Source organism: Bison bison, unplaced genomic scaffold (genome assembly GCF_000754665.1).
Source record: "Bison bison bison isolate TAMUID 2011002044 unplaced genomic scaffold, Bison_UMD1.0 scf7180017864383, whole genome shotgun sequence".
Classification (NCBI taxonomy): Eukaryota; Metazoa; Chordata; class Mammalia; order Artiodactyla; family Bovidae; genus Bison; species Bison bison.
In genome coordinates this window covers 817,842-830,863 of record NW_011494955.1, presented here as the reverse complement: position 1 = coordinate 830,863, position 13,022 = coordinate 817,842, and positions in this window count along the sequence as shown.

Genomic DNA, 13,022 nt, shown 5'->3' with positions numbered 1-13,022 from the left:
ACAGAAACATGTACACACAATCACACACTAACATATATACACATAAAGTTAATGTGAAATACTTGGGAAAATAATTGTATATATAACATTAAGATTTTTGAAACTTCATTGATAAAGTGAAGGTAAACATTGGCCTGACACATTAAGAGCTTTAAAAACCTAAAACAAACAAACAAACAAACAAACTAAAAATAAGTGGCAGCAAATACCCTAACTCAGATAATCGTGCCTATTTTACATATTTATGGATAAGAAGGGAATAATGACTACATATGGCACAGATGAGAGGTCATTTTATTTTGTGAAAATGAAACTAAAATTAAACCAGAACAAAGTATGTAAAAACATGGAATGTAAAAAACTGTTGATAATTACTCAGTACTAAGATTTATCAGTTGCAAAAATGATGTAAAAATACTAGCTATGAAGACTCAATAGTCAGAAAAAGTGAAAGTTTATCAAATATATTTGTTTCACAAATCATCACAAATATAATTAAATTGAAATGATATTCTGTTATTTTTAACTATAGCATATTTTAAGTTACCCAAATTTTATTGTTGGTCAAATTCCTCTAATAGGAGTTTTACATTCTCACCCTCCCTATCATAAGCCATAATTAACCAAACCATAAATAACCTAAAAATTGATAGTTCTTTATAACAGTCTGAACATTTAAAATTGTTCAAAATTTAAACAGAGAATACTCAGATTTTATATATTTACACTTGTATAATTTATCACCCACTTTACTTCAGTGACATTTCTTAAGAATCTTCAATTTTCATTTAAAGGAATTTAATAGACATTTATGCGGCTGCTAAGTCGCTTCAGTCGTGTCCAACTCTGTGCAACCCCATAGACGGCAGCCCACCAGGCTCCCCTGTCCCTGGGAGTCTCCAGGCAAGAACACGAGTGGGTTGCCATTTCCTTCTCCAATGCGTGAAAGTGAAAAGTGAAAGGGAAGTCGCTCAGTCGAGTCCGACCCTCAGCGACCCCATGGACTGCAGCCTTCCAGGCTCCTCCATCCATGGGATTTTCCAAGCAAGAGTACTGGAGTGGGGTGCCATTGCCTTCTCCGAGACATTTATAGAAACAAGAATTTATTTTGTGTTATCTATTTCAGTACTTACCATTACATTATCAATTATGTATCTGAAATAAAGAAGGCATTCAGCATCAATATTCAGCAGGCAGAAACTGACTCTTCATGAACATTCACACATCGGTCATGAGAAGTTTCAGTGTTAAACTGTAATTCAGTCAAATTTTTCAAATAAAAATAAATCTCATTTTTGGGCAAGTAAAAATGTTGACCCCAGTAGCAATAAACCTGTGTGGTCCTTGGATGTGGAATATCAGATATAACAAAAATTAAGTCATAGAACTGGACATTAAAGCAAGAGAAAGGGCAAGGGCAAAGACTTAGGAATCCTTTTGAAGACAAATCATAAAATGAACCTAAATTACAGAACAGGTCAGTAGACATGGTGACAGAGAAGGCAATGGCACCCCACTCCAGTACTCTTGCCTGGAAAATCCCATGGACGGAGGAGCCTGGAAGGCTGCGGTCCATGGGGTCACTGAGGGTCGGACACGACTGAACGACTTCCCTTTCACTTTTCACTTTCATGCATTGGAGAAGAAAATGGCAACCCACTCCAGTGCTCTTGCCTGGAGAATCCCAGGGACGGGGGAGCCTGGTGGGCTGCCGTCATTGGGTTGCACAGAGTCGGACATGATTGAAGCGACGCAGCAGCAGCAGCAGCAGCAGCAGACATGGTGAGGGAATTAATAGTTTCCTTAAGCCACAGGTGGCTCTAATGGTAAAGAATCTACCTGCAAAGAAGGAGGGTTCCATCTCTGGGTTGGGAAGATCCCCTGGAGAAGGAAATGGCAACCCATTCCAGTATGCTTGCTTGGGAAATTCCAAGGACCGAGAATCCTAGTGGACTATGGTCTATGGGTTCACTAAGAGTTGGATGCAACTTGGCGACTGAATGTGTGTGCACGTGCACACGCACACACACTCACACATACACACACTAGATAAATGTGGGGGCAGTAAGAGGGAGGGAGGAAGGGTGAGAGAGAGAAAATGTGTTGCTTGGCAAGATTTACAAGTTTAGAAGGCTGAGTGACAACAGCAAGGCATTTAAAAATATAATCAACTGATAAGCCAACTTTATATTTTAATTTTTTTAATTCCTTGATTATTAATTTGCATTGTTGTTAAGTGGCTCAATTTTTTCCACTCTTTGCAACCCCATGGATCATAGTCCACGGGATTCTCCATGCATGTATCCATGGGATACTCTGGCATCTCCTGATACCGGAGTGGTTTGCGATTTCCCACAGCAGGATTCCTTTGCATAATCTGTAGCAATATTTGCTTTTATAAATGAATTAAATGCCTGTCGATGAGACAGAAAGGCTCTGGTTTCTCCAAATGGCAAAATAATATAAACAGGCTCTGTTGATGAGAGAAAGGCAAAGACTTTATTACTACAGACTTCCTTCAGCTCAATATCCTTTCCCACCGTAAGAAATGCATATATGAGCACCTGCCATTCAGACATCGGGTGCCTGCTTAGTGTCTGGGAGATCACCTTCATCTTACTGCTCTTCACGTGCCGGTGGTGGGAAGCTGTTCAAGTGAAGCCGGTTCAGGGTGTGTGTTCAGGGAAAAGGGGAGAGAGGATTACAAAGAGATGAAACAGGGGCTTCCCTGGTGTTTCAATGGGTAGGGTGCTGAACTTCCACTGCATCGGGCGTGGATTCGATCCCTGGTCGAGGAGGTAAGATCCCGCATGCTGTGGTGAACAGTCAAGAAATTTAAAAAAAAAAAAAAAACACTCAAAGAAGATATAACTGGTAGGAGAAAGATGTTGTGCATCGCCAGGGTTGGAGAACCAGGTTGAAAATCTGTCTCTAGTTCTCTCAGAAAACATCTTGCCTAAATATGTAAGATACACGTGTGCTGTGACCCCAGAAAACAAAACTATTTTACAGAAAAAAGTATGATCTTAGGGAGACAGCAGTGCGCGGTCCTGAAGAGAGATCTTACTTCCCTGCCCAGGAATTGAGCCTGGGTAGCCTGGATGAAAGCCAGGCTACCAGGGGCTACAGCCTAGAATCAAGTGTCCCTGGTTCTTCCCCCTCCCTGCACCCCACCTCACCACCCCCCCGCCTGCCTTTGAAATGAGGAATGTTTCAAGGAGGCAAAATCTATTTAAAAAAAAAAAAACAGGAATAAAATGTATTATTAGAGACACAACATAATGTATGGAAGAGCACATAGAGAAGCAATTTATTTGAGTCAGAAGCAAGGCAGAAATACACAGCCAGGGAGGCGTACCAAAAGGTGATTTAAATCCACGATATAGGACAGTCCTTCTGAGTCTTTGTGTGTTTTTGCTGCCATGTCCTACTCTTTTCGACCCGTGGACTGTAGACTGCCAAAGGTCTTCGTTTACTTTTGGTCAATCAGCTTGTTTCCTTTTTCAGACCTGACCAGTCTTAGGACCGCCCCCTCAACATAGGTGCAAAACTTTTTGTTAAGATGGATCCCACTACAGAGACCTGTGGATGCACGCCCTCACTTATGGGGTTCAGCCCTCCCTTTTTGACCTTTTTTAAGGAGCACTCCTGTGCACATGGAGACAAGGAAGTTTTCCTTGACCTCTGGAAAGGGCACCTTCTCTCTCTTGTATTTAATTCTTTTTATTTTTTAAATTATGAAGATATAACACATTTACAGGAGACTTGAAAAATACAGAACAAGGTTACATATAGTTGCACTATATATTCCAATTTTTTAATAGATACATTAAGATTTTTAGTTGGAGTTTCAATATCAAACTCTCAAAAGTTAGTAGAATGAATATACAGAGAGCTCAGCTTCTGCCACTAGCTTCGTCCATCTCCCTTTCTGTGCCTCTTTTCTCCTATTTTCCATGCCTACAGCTTCAGGTTCACTCATCTTTTGTTACATACTGTCTCAACTGTTGTTTTTCCCATGTAGCATGTTTTATGCTTTATATATACACGTATGTAGAAGGCACGAGAGTTTGATCCCTGGGATGGGAAGATCCCCTGGAGTAAGAAGTGGCAATCCACTCCAGTATTCTTGCCTGGGAAATCCCATGGATAGAGGAGCCTGGAGAACTACAGTCCATGGGGTTGCAGAGTCAGACACGACTGAGCACATGTATATATACGCATATCCATGTATAAATCGATAATATACAAATGTATTTTAATTTCTCTAGCAAGATAGTATATGGCACTGCTTCTGAACTATCCTTGAAAATAAACTGAACTTGAATTTCATCAAATTTCTAGTGTAAATGCACATTTACTGGAAAAATTTTAGAAGGGTAAGAGAAAGAATATCGCTGGAATGCCAAAAACTAATAGATGATGGGAAGTTACCTTAACAAATGATCTGGTTTTTCTTCATAAGAACAATTGGAATTATAATCCATGGGTACTCTAATCTGTTTGGAACCTTTTTAAAGAAAATCTAGTATAAAATTTGTATGTAGTAATTAGAAAACCTGTATCCTTTCTGAATATTTAATAAGTGTGAATTATACATCTTGTGCATGTGTGATAAAAATATTCAGTTCCCATAGTCAAGTGATATCTATGTTTTGAAGATACATACTGAATTGTGTGTGCATGAAATTATGCATTTGACATTTGCTGTGAAATAATTCAGAAATAGAGAGGGCCATCTTATATGGACAGGCTTGATGCTCTTGCACTGATAATCAGTTGTTGAGCCTGCATCTTTTTATTCTGTGTAATGTCATATATATTTGAAAATATTCATTAGAGAAGGTTTGAAAAACATATCTTTAATAAAAATTAGTGCTCTTTTGATTGAAGAATGTATCTTCACTCAAGAAAAATACACTTTATTTGCTTTTGGTTTCTATCACTTAAGAGTTGTTTCAGTTCATTTCAGTTCAGTCGCTCAGTTGTCCGACTCTTTTAGACCCAATGGACTGCAGCATACCAGGCTTCCCTGTCCATCACCAACTCCTGGAGCGTGTTCAAACTCATGTCCATAGAGTCAGTGATGCCATCCAACCATCTCATCCTCTGTCATCCCCTTCTCCTCCTGCCTTCAATCTTTCCCAGCATCAGGGTCTTTTCCAGTGAGTCAGTTCTTTGCATAAGGTGGCCAAAGTTTTGGAGCTTAAGCTTCAGCATCAGTCCTTCCAATGAATACTTAGGACTGATTTCCTTTAGGATTGACTGGTTGGATCTCCTTGCAGTCCAAGGGACTCTCAAGAGTCTTCACCACCACAATTCAAAAGCATCAACTCTCTGCCACTCAGCTTTCTTTATGGTCCAACTCTCACATCCATACATGACTACTGGGAAAACCATAGCTATGACTAGATGGACCTTTGTTGGCAAAGTAATGTCTCTGCTTTTGAATATACTGTCTAGATTGGTCATCGCTTTTCTTCCAAGGAGTAAGCGTCTTTCAATTTCATGGCTGCAGTCACCATCTGCAGTGATTTTGGAGCCCAAGAAAATAAAGTCTATCACCGTTTCCATTGTTTCCCCATCTATTTACCATGATTTAATGGGAACAGATGCCATGATCTTCATTTTTTGAGTATTGAAAGTGTTGTTTACTTCATATTTTTCATTGCTTTTCAAAATGCAGGATTCGTAGGGGAAATCCCTTGTGGCCCAGAGGTTAGGGCTCTGGGCTTCCACCACAGGGAGTTTGGGTTCAATGCCTAACTGAGGAACTAAGATGCTGTGTGGTGTGGCCAAAAAGTAAAATAAATAAGTAGGATTGTTCTAGACAGACTTGTATATATGCTGAGTCACTCAGTCGTGTCCGACTCTTTTTCAATCCCACTGAACTGTAGCCCACCAGGCTCCTCTATCAATGGAATTCCCCAGGCAAGCATACTGGAGTGGGTTGCCATTTCCTTCTCCAGGGGATCCTCCCAACCCAGAAATGGAAACCTTCTGCATTGCAGGCAGATTCTTTATGGTCTGAGCCACTAGAGAAGCTGAAGTGAACCCAATATAAAAAAGAAAATTTTTTTTAAAAGATTAAATAACTTTTTCAAAATTTTAGGATTTATAAATTCAAATGGGTTCACTACGCAGCACAGCAAGATAAGTGATGGAAATCAGCCCAGTGTGCAAGTTGCAAACCAGAGGAAGAAAAATCGTCTCCATGAAATGACTTAACATCCAGTGAATTACTGCGGCACTAGTGGTAAAGGACCCGCGTGGCACTGCAGGGGAAGTAGGAGACATGGCGTCGATCCCCCGGGAAAGGAAATGGCGCCCCGCTCCAGTGTTCTTGCCTGGAGAATCTCATGAACCAAGGGGCCTGGTGCGCTGCAGTTCATAGGGTCTCAAAGAGCCCAACATGACTGAGCCACATAGCACCCAAGCACACACGAATGTTACCAGATTATCACATTTTTGAGAACAAAAGAGGCATATAGGTTATCACAAGGCATCTCCTAATTTTTTTGGTAATTTATTGAAATTCACATAATATTAAATTAACCTTTCTAAAATAAAGTTTGTTACCAAATTAACAAATACACAGGTGTCAAAACAAATCCTGGGGCGCCAGCGGAGGAGCGGAGCACCGGGGCTGCTGCAGCCGCTGCACTTGGCTCCAGCTCACACTCCCGGCTGTTTCTCGGGTCTGCGTTCCCCGCGCGACCGTCGTGTGGCGGCTCCCTGCGTTGACGCAAGGGTCCTGGTCGATGGCTGCGCCGGGGTGGGGGCGCTGGGTCCTCGGCCTCGGGCCCCTCCTGCTCCAGGTCTTCCTCCCTTTCCAGCTGGTCGCAGGGCGCTGGGGTCCGGAGGGCGCGGGGCGCGGCGTGCGCCGAGGTGAGCCTGGGCTGCGGAGGGCGGTCTGGGGCGTTCGGCCTCGGAGCGGGCGGAGTGCGCCGGGCTGGGACCTCGGGGCGGCCGGGGCAGCTCCACGCCAGTACCCGGAGGTTGCAGCCGTCACGGAAAACCTTGTAGCCGAGGGCGGTTATATTCTTCTCCTGGGGGCTTGGAGTGAGGTTTCAGCCTAAATGCTCGGATGTGTTTATTTAAATGTAGAGAAAAGGCCACTTTGACTTTTGTTCCATGACTCTCATCAGTCTGGGTGACTTAGTATATATATACTTCGATCAACTTTTTCAATAAAAGATGCCCTCGTTATCCATCAGGGCTTTACTTTCTTGGTTTCAACTGGGTTTCCCACGTTGTTACTTTATTCTCAGACGAGTATGGAGGCTCCTTCATACTTGCCAAAAAGAAATTAAAAAAAAAAAACAAATCCTGGAGACAGGTGAATTAGAAAAGGATAGGCTTCTTTCTCGAAAAACTATGTGTCTCAACTCCAGAGAACTTGATGAGGGTTTTTCCAACAGTGAATCAAGTTGGGGTCTTTGACAAAACTAGGGTGTGGGCAGGGTCTCAGATGGTGGGGTCTCCTAAATTTTTTTAAATTGGAGGATAATGGCTTTACAGTGTTGTGTTGGTTTTTGCTGTACAAGGACTTGGATCGTCCATAAGTATATATATATCCCCTCCTTCTTGAGCCTTCCTCCCATCCCCCATCCCACCTCACCCCTCTAAGCTACATGGAGCACCGGGCTGAGATCCCTGTCTTATACAGCGACTTCTCACTGGCTATCCGTTTTACATATGATAATGTATATGTTTCAGTTCTCTCTCAATTTGTCCCACTCTCTCCTTCCCCTGCTGTGTCCACAAGTCTGTTTTCTACATCTGCTTCTCTATTCCTGCCCTGCAGATACATTCACCAGTACATTTTTCTAGATTCCATATATATATTTTAATGACTCATTGGAAAAGACCCTGATGCTGGGAAAGATTGGAGGCAGGAGGAGAAGGGGATGACAGAGGATGAGATGGTTGGATGGCATCACTGACGCTACGGACATGAGTTTTTAGCAAACTCCTTCCCGAGTTGGTGATGGACAGGGACGCCTGGCGTGCTGCAGTCCATGGGGTCGCAAAGAGTCGCAAACGACTGAGCGACTGAACTGAACTGATAGCCAATTAACTATGTTGTGACAGTTTCTGGTGAGCAGTTAAAGGACTTAGTCATTCACATACATGTATCCATTCTACCCCAAACTCCCCTCCCATCCAGGCTGCTTCATAACTTGGAGCAGAGTTCCCTGTGCTCTACAGTAGATCCTTGTTGGTTCTCCGTTTTAAATACAGGTATACATGTCCATCCCCCACTCCCTGACTCTACCTTCTCCTAATCTTGATGAGCTTCTCTGATCCCTTTAATCTTGCCTCAGGTGATTTCTTGGCTGTTGTTTTTCAGTCACTAAGTTCTGGCCAACTCTCCGTGACTCCATGGACCGCAACACCCCAGGCTCTGCTGTCCTTCACTATCTCCCAGAGTTTGCTGAAACTCGTGTCCATTGAGTCAGTGATGCTATCTAATCACCTTATCTTCTGCCACCCTCTTCTGTTGCCTTCAGTCTTGGCTGCTCCTCCCTTATTAGCAACTGTTTGGAACCACCTTTTGGAACTCAGTGAACATCATAATGGCTGGAGTCTTGCCTACAAGAAATGGGGGACAGAAAGGCCTCTGTGTCTGGGAGCCCCAGAGTCCCACTTGGTTTCAGATTCAGTGGCTTTAGGTGCACGCACAATGTGGTGGAACAACCACCTCTACAGAGTTCAAAACACTTCCATCACTCCAAAGTAAAACCTCTTACCCATTAGACAGTTTCTCTCAATTACTCGCACACCCACCCTACCTACTGGCAACCAACAATCTGCATTCTGTCTCTAGAGATTTATGTATTCCAGATTTGTCATTGTTGTTGTTGTTCAGCCGCCAAACTGTGTCCATCTCTTTGTGATCTCATGGACTACAGCATGCCAGGCTCCTCTGTCCTCCACCATCTCCCACAGTTTGCTCAAATTCATGTTCATTGAGTTTGGTGATGCTAGCTAACCATCTCATCCTCTGCCACCTCTTCTCCTTTTGCCTTCAGTCTTTATCAGCATGAGGGTTTTTCCAGTGAGTCAGCTCTTGGCATCAGGTGGCCAAAGTGTTAGAGCTTCAACTTAAGCATCAGTCTTTCCAATGAGTATTCAGAGTTGGTTTCCTTTAGGATTGACTAGTTTGATCTCCTGGCAGTCCTAGGGATTCTTAAGAGTCTTCTCCAGCACCACAATTTGAAAGCATCAGTTCTTCAGCCCTCAGCCTTCTTTAGGGTCCAGCTCTCACATCTGTATGTGACTCCTGGAAAAACCATAGCTTTGACTATAAGGGCCTTTGTTGGCAAAATGATGTCTCTGCTTTTTAACATGCTGTCTAGGTTTGTCATAGCTTTTCTTCCAGGGAGCAAGCATCATTTAATTTCATGGTGGCAGTCACCATCCACAGTGATTTTGGACCCCAAGAAAATAAAATTGGTCACTGCTTCCACTTCTTCCCCTTCTGCTTGCCATGAAGTGATGGGATTGGTGCCATCCATGATCTTAGTTTTTTTGAATGCTGAGTTTCACGCCAGCTTGTTCACGCTTCTCTTTCACCCTCATCAAGAGGCTCTTTAGTTCCTCTTCACTTTCTGCCATTAGAGTGATATCATCTGCATGTCTAAGGTTATTGATATTTCTCCCAGAAGTCTTGATTCCAGCTTGTGATTTTTTATATTTGAATGTATTGCACAATGATCACAAAATGTCTAGTTAATGTATATCATGGTATATGTTTACACTTTTTTCTTTTTTATTCATTTATTTATTTGGCTGTGTCGGGTCTTACTTGTGACGTGTGTGATCTTTAGTTACAGCATTTGAACTCTTGGTTGTGGCATGTAAGATCTAGTTCCTTAACCAGGGATCACCCCAGGCCCCTGCGTGGGGAGTGCACAGTCTTAACGTCTGGACCACCAGAGAAGTCCCCACAACTTTTTCCTTGTAATAAGAGAGTTTAAGATCTACTCTCTAAGCACTTTCAAATACACAATACTTTTTTTTTTTTTATTGGCTGCACTGGGTCTTCGTTGCTTTACATAGACTTTCTCTAGTTGCAGTGAGCAAGGGCTACTCTCTAGTTTCGGTGCACAGGTTTCTCACTGCTGTGGCTTCTCTTGTTTCCGAGCACAGGTTTCAGTAGTTGTGGTGCAAAGGCTTGGCAGCATGATGAGTCTTCCTGGACCAGGGATCGAACCCTGGCCCCCTGGATTGGCAGGCAGAACCTCTACCACTGTGCCACCAGGGAAGCCCAATACATTGTTATTAACTATACTCACCATGCTGTACATTACATCCCATGACTTTGAGTCAATATCAAGAAAAAATAACACGAGGAAAATATATAATTGTTTCAATCAATGGGAAATTGATTGGATTAATTATGGTGTATCTTCTTGATGGGACACTTGTCAGCTGTGGATGTGTTTGTGCCGCATTCTGTCTATCGATGCAGGTCCAGAAAGTACTGATACTGTTTAGTAAAGAGTAGCAGAATGTTAAGTGAGGTTATCTTTCTTTTTCTGAGTGAGAGGAAGGAAAAAAAATATATATATATATACACACACACACACACACACCTATGGGCTTCCCTCATGTCTCAGATGGAAAAGAATCTGCCTGCAATGAGGAGACCTGGGTTCGATCCCTGGGTTGGGAAGATACCCTGGAGAAGAGAATGGCTACTCACTCCAATATTCTTGCCTGGGGAAAAGGAGTGGGCGGAATACAGTTTATGGGGTCACAGAGAGTCAGATATGACTGAGGGACTACCACTTTGACTTCACTTTTGTGCATGTATACGCATGTAATCACACACATTCATATATGCACATGAACTGGTGAGTTTTAAAATAAAAATATATGTGTTAGTTTTGTATGTTTACATGTATATGTCTGTACATTGACATGTATGTATGAATTGAAATTACACATTAAAAATGTTTATGAAATATGAGTACCTGTGAGGAGGAATCATATGTTAAAACAAAGACTTCAGACTCATAAGGAATCCTGCATGTACGTATGTATTTGGCTGCATGGGGTCTTAGTTGTGGCATGTGGGATCTGGTTTTCTGATCAGGTATTGAACCTGGGCCACTTCTTAGCTGCTGAACTATCAGGTAAGTCCCTGGATTGAGTCTTGATGGGCTCCCCGCTCTCACTGTCAGATCTCAGGGTCCTTTCCTCACATCCCACTGGAATTATTCTCCCGCATCTGTTCCTACCATTTCTGGTGGATACCTGTATTAGTCATTTTTAGTGATTCTCTTTTAGTGCTTTACAGAAGTCCAAATGTTTGTCACGGATAACTTCTATTCTCTTTGCAGTCATTGTTACTGCAATTACAGGTGGAGTGATAATCACTTCCCAGCAAGGAGCTGGAATCATGGAATCCCAAGCCTTTATCTTAGATGTGTATGTCCCGTTTGCCCACCTGAACACTCTGTATCAACAGTCACTGTCCTTGAAACAAATCCAAGTTTTTAGGTAGGTCTTAATTTCAGATAAGTTTCAGGTTCTTAGAAAGCATGTATTACAAAATCAGTTAACTGTTCCAAAGGCTATTAGATAGACTATAGACAACTTACCCCCACTCTCTGTGAATGGAGACACTAAATTTCTTATTGATTCATCTCCACAGACCTCTATGATCAGGAGAAATGATGAGTCATTATTACTTCCGAGGTACTGCAGGACTTTAGGGGCCACAATGATCAGTACCTTCAGTGATGCCCAGATTGTCAGGCTCCCTAATACATGTAAATTTTAAATAGGTAGATAGATATACATAGATGGTAGGCAAAGAGATAGACATACAGGCACAAGCATATTCAAACAGAAAAATATATTTACTAAGGGAACCAGAGACACGTCATCATGCTATTCCACCTCATTCAGGAAGTGCAGGAGTCCAACTCCAGCAACCAGGGATTCACCCTGAAAAGATGAACGGTGTCGGCAAGAGAAATGAGGCAGCCTCTCATTTCTCTTTTGGACTGCCTGTTTATTTCAAGCTTATGATTCTCTTTTATACTTTTACAAAAGCATCAGGTCAGAGGTTTGATATATTCAGTTCCCAATGACCCAGTTTTGTTGTCTCCATAAACTGTTGCTCTCCAAACAGAGTTCCTGCTTCAGTGATTCTCTCGGAATCAGTCTTATCGTCTATTATCTACCTCCTCTAATGTATATATAACTTGTGATTACATTGTAACTCATGCTACATTCCTCAGTTTACTACTTATCTTCCTAAATCCTGTTTGCCCCTAACATCGTGAGCTCACTATCTCTTAAAAAGGCTTCTAGCTATAGTGTCTCTAAAAATTCCTAACTTCTAACAGTTCAGTTCAGTCACTCAGTCATGTCCGACGCTTTGCGACCCCATGAATCACAGCATGCCAGGCCTCCCTGTCCATCACCAACTCCAGGAGTTCACCCAGACTCACGTCCATCGAGTCAGTGATGCCATCCAGCCATCTCATCCTCTGTCGTCCCCTTCTCCTCCTGCCCCCAATCCCTCCCAGCATCAGAGTCTTTTCCAATGAGTCAACTCTTCGCATGAGGTGGCGAAGTACTGGAGTTTCAGCTTTAGCATCATTCCTTCCAAAGAAATCCCAGGGCTGATCTCCTTCAGAATGGACTGGTTGGATCTCCTTGCAGTCCAAGGGACTCTCAAGAGTCTTCTCCAACACCACAGTTCAAAAGCATCAATTCTTCAGTGCTCAGCCTTCTTCACAGTCCAACTCTCACATCCATACATGACCACTGGAAAAACCATAGCCTTGACTAGACAGACCTTTGTTGGCAAAGTAATGTCTCTGCTTTTGCTATCTAGGTTGGTCATAACTTTTCTTCCAAGGAGTAAGCGTCTTTTAATTTCATGGCTGCAGTCACCATCTGCAGTGATTTTGGAGCCCCCCAAAATAAAGTCTGACACTATTTCCACTGTTTCCCCATCTATTTCCCATGAAGTGATGGGACCAGATGCCATGATCTTC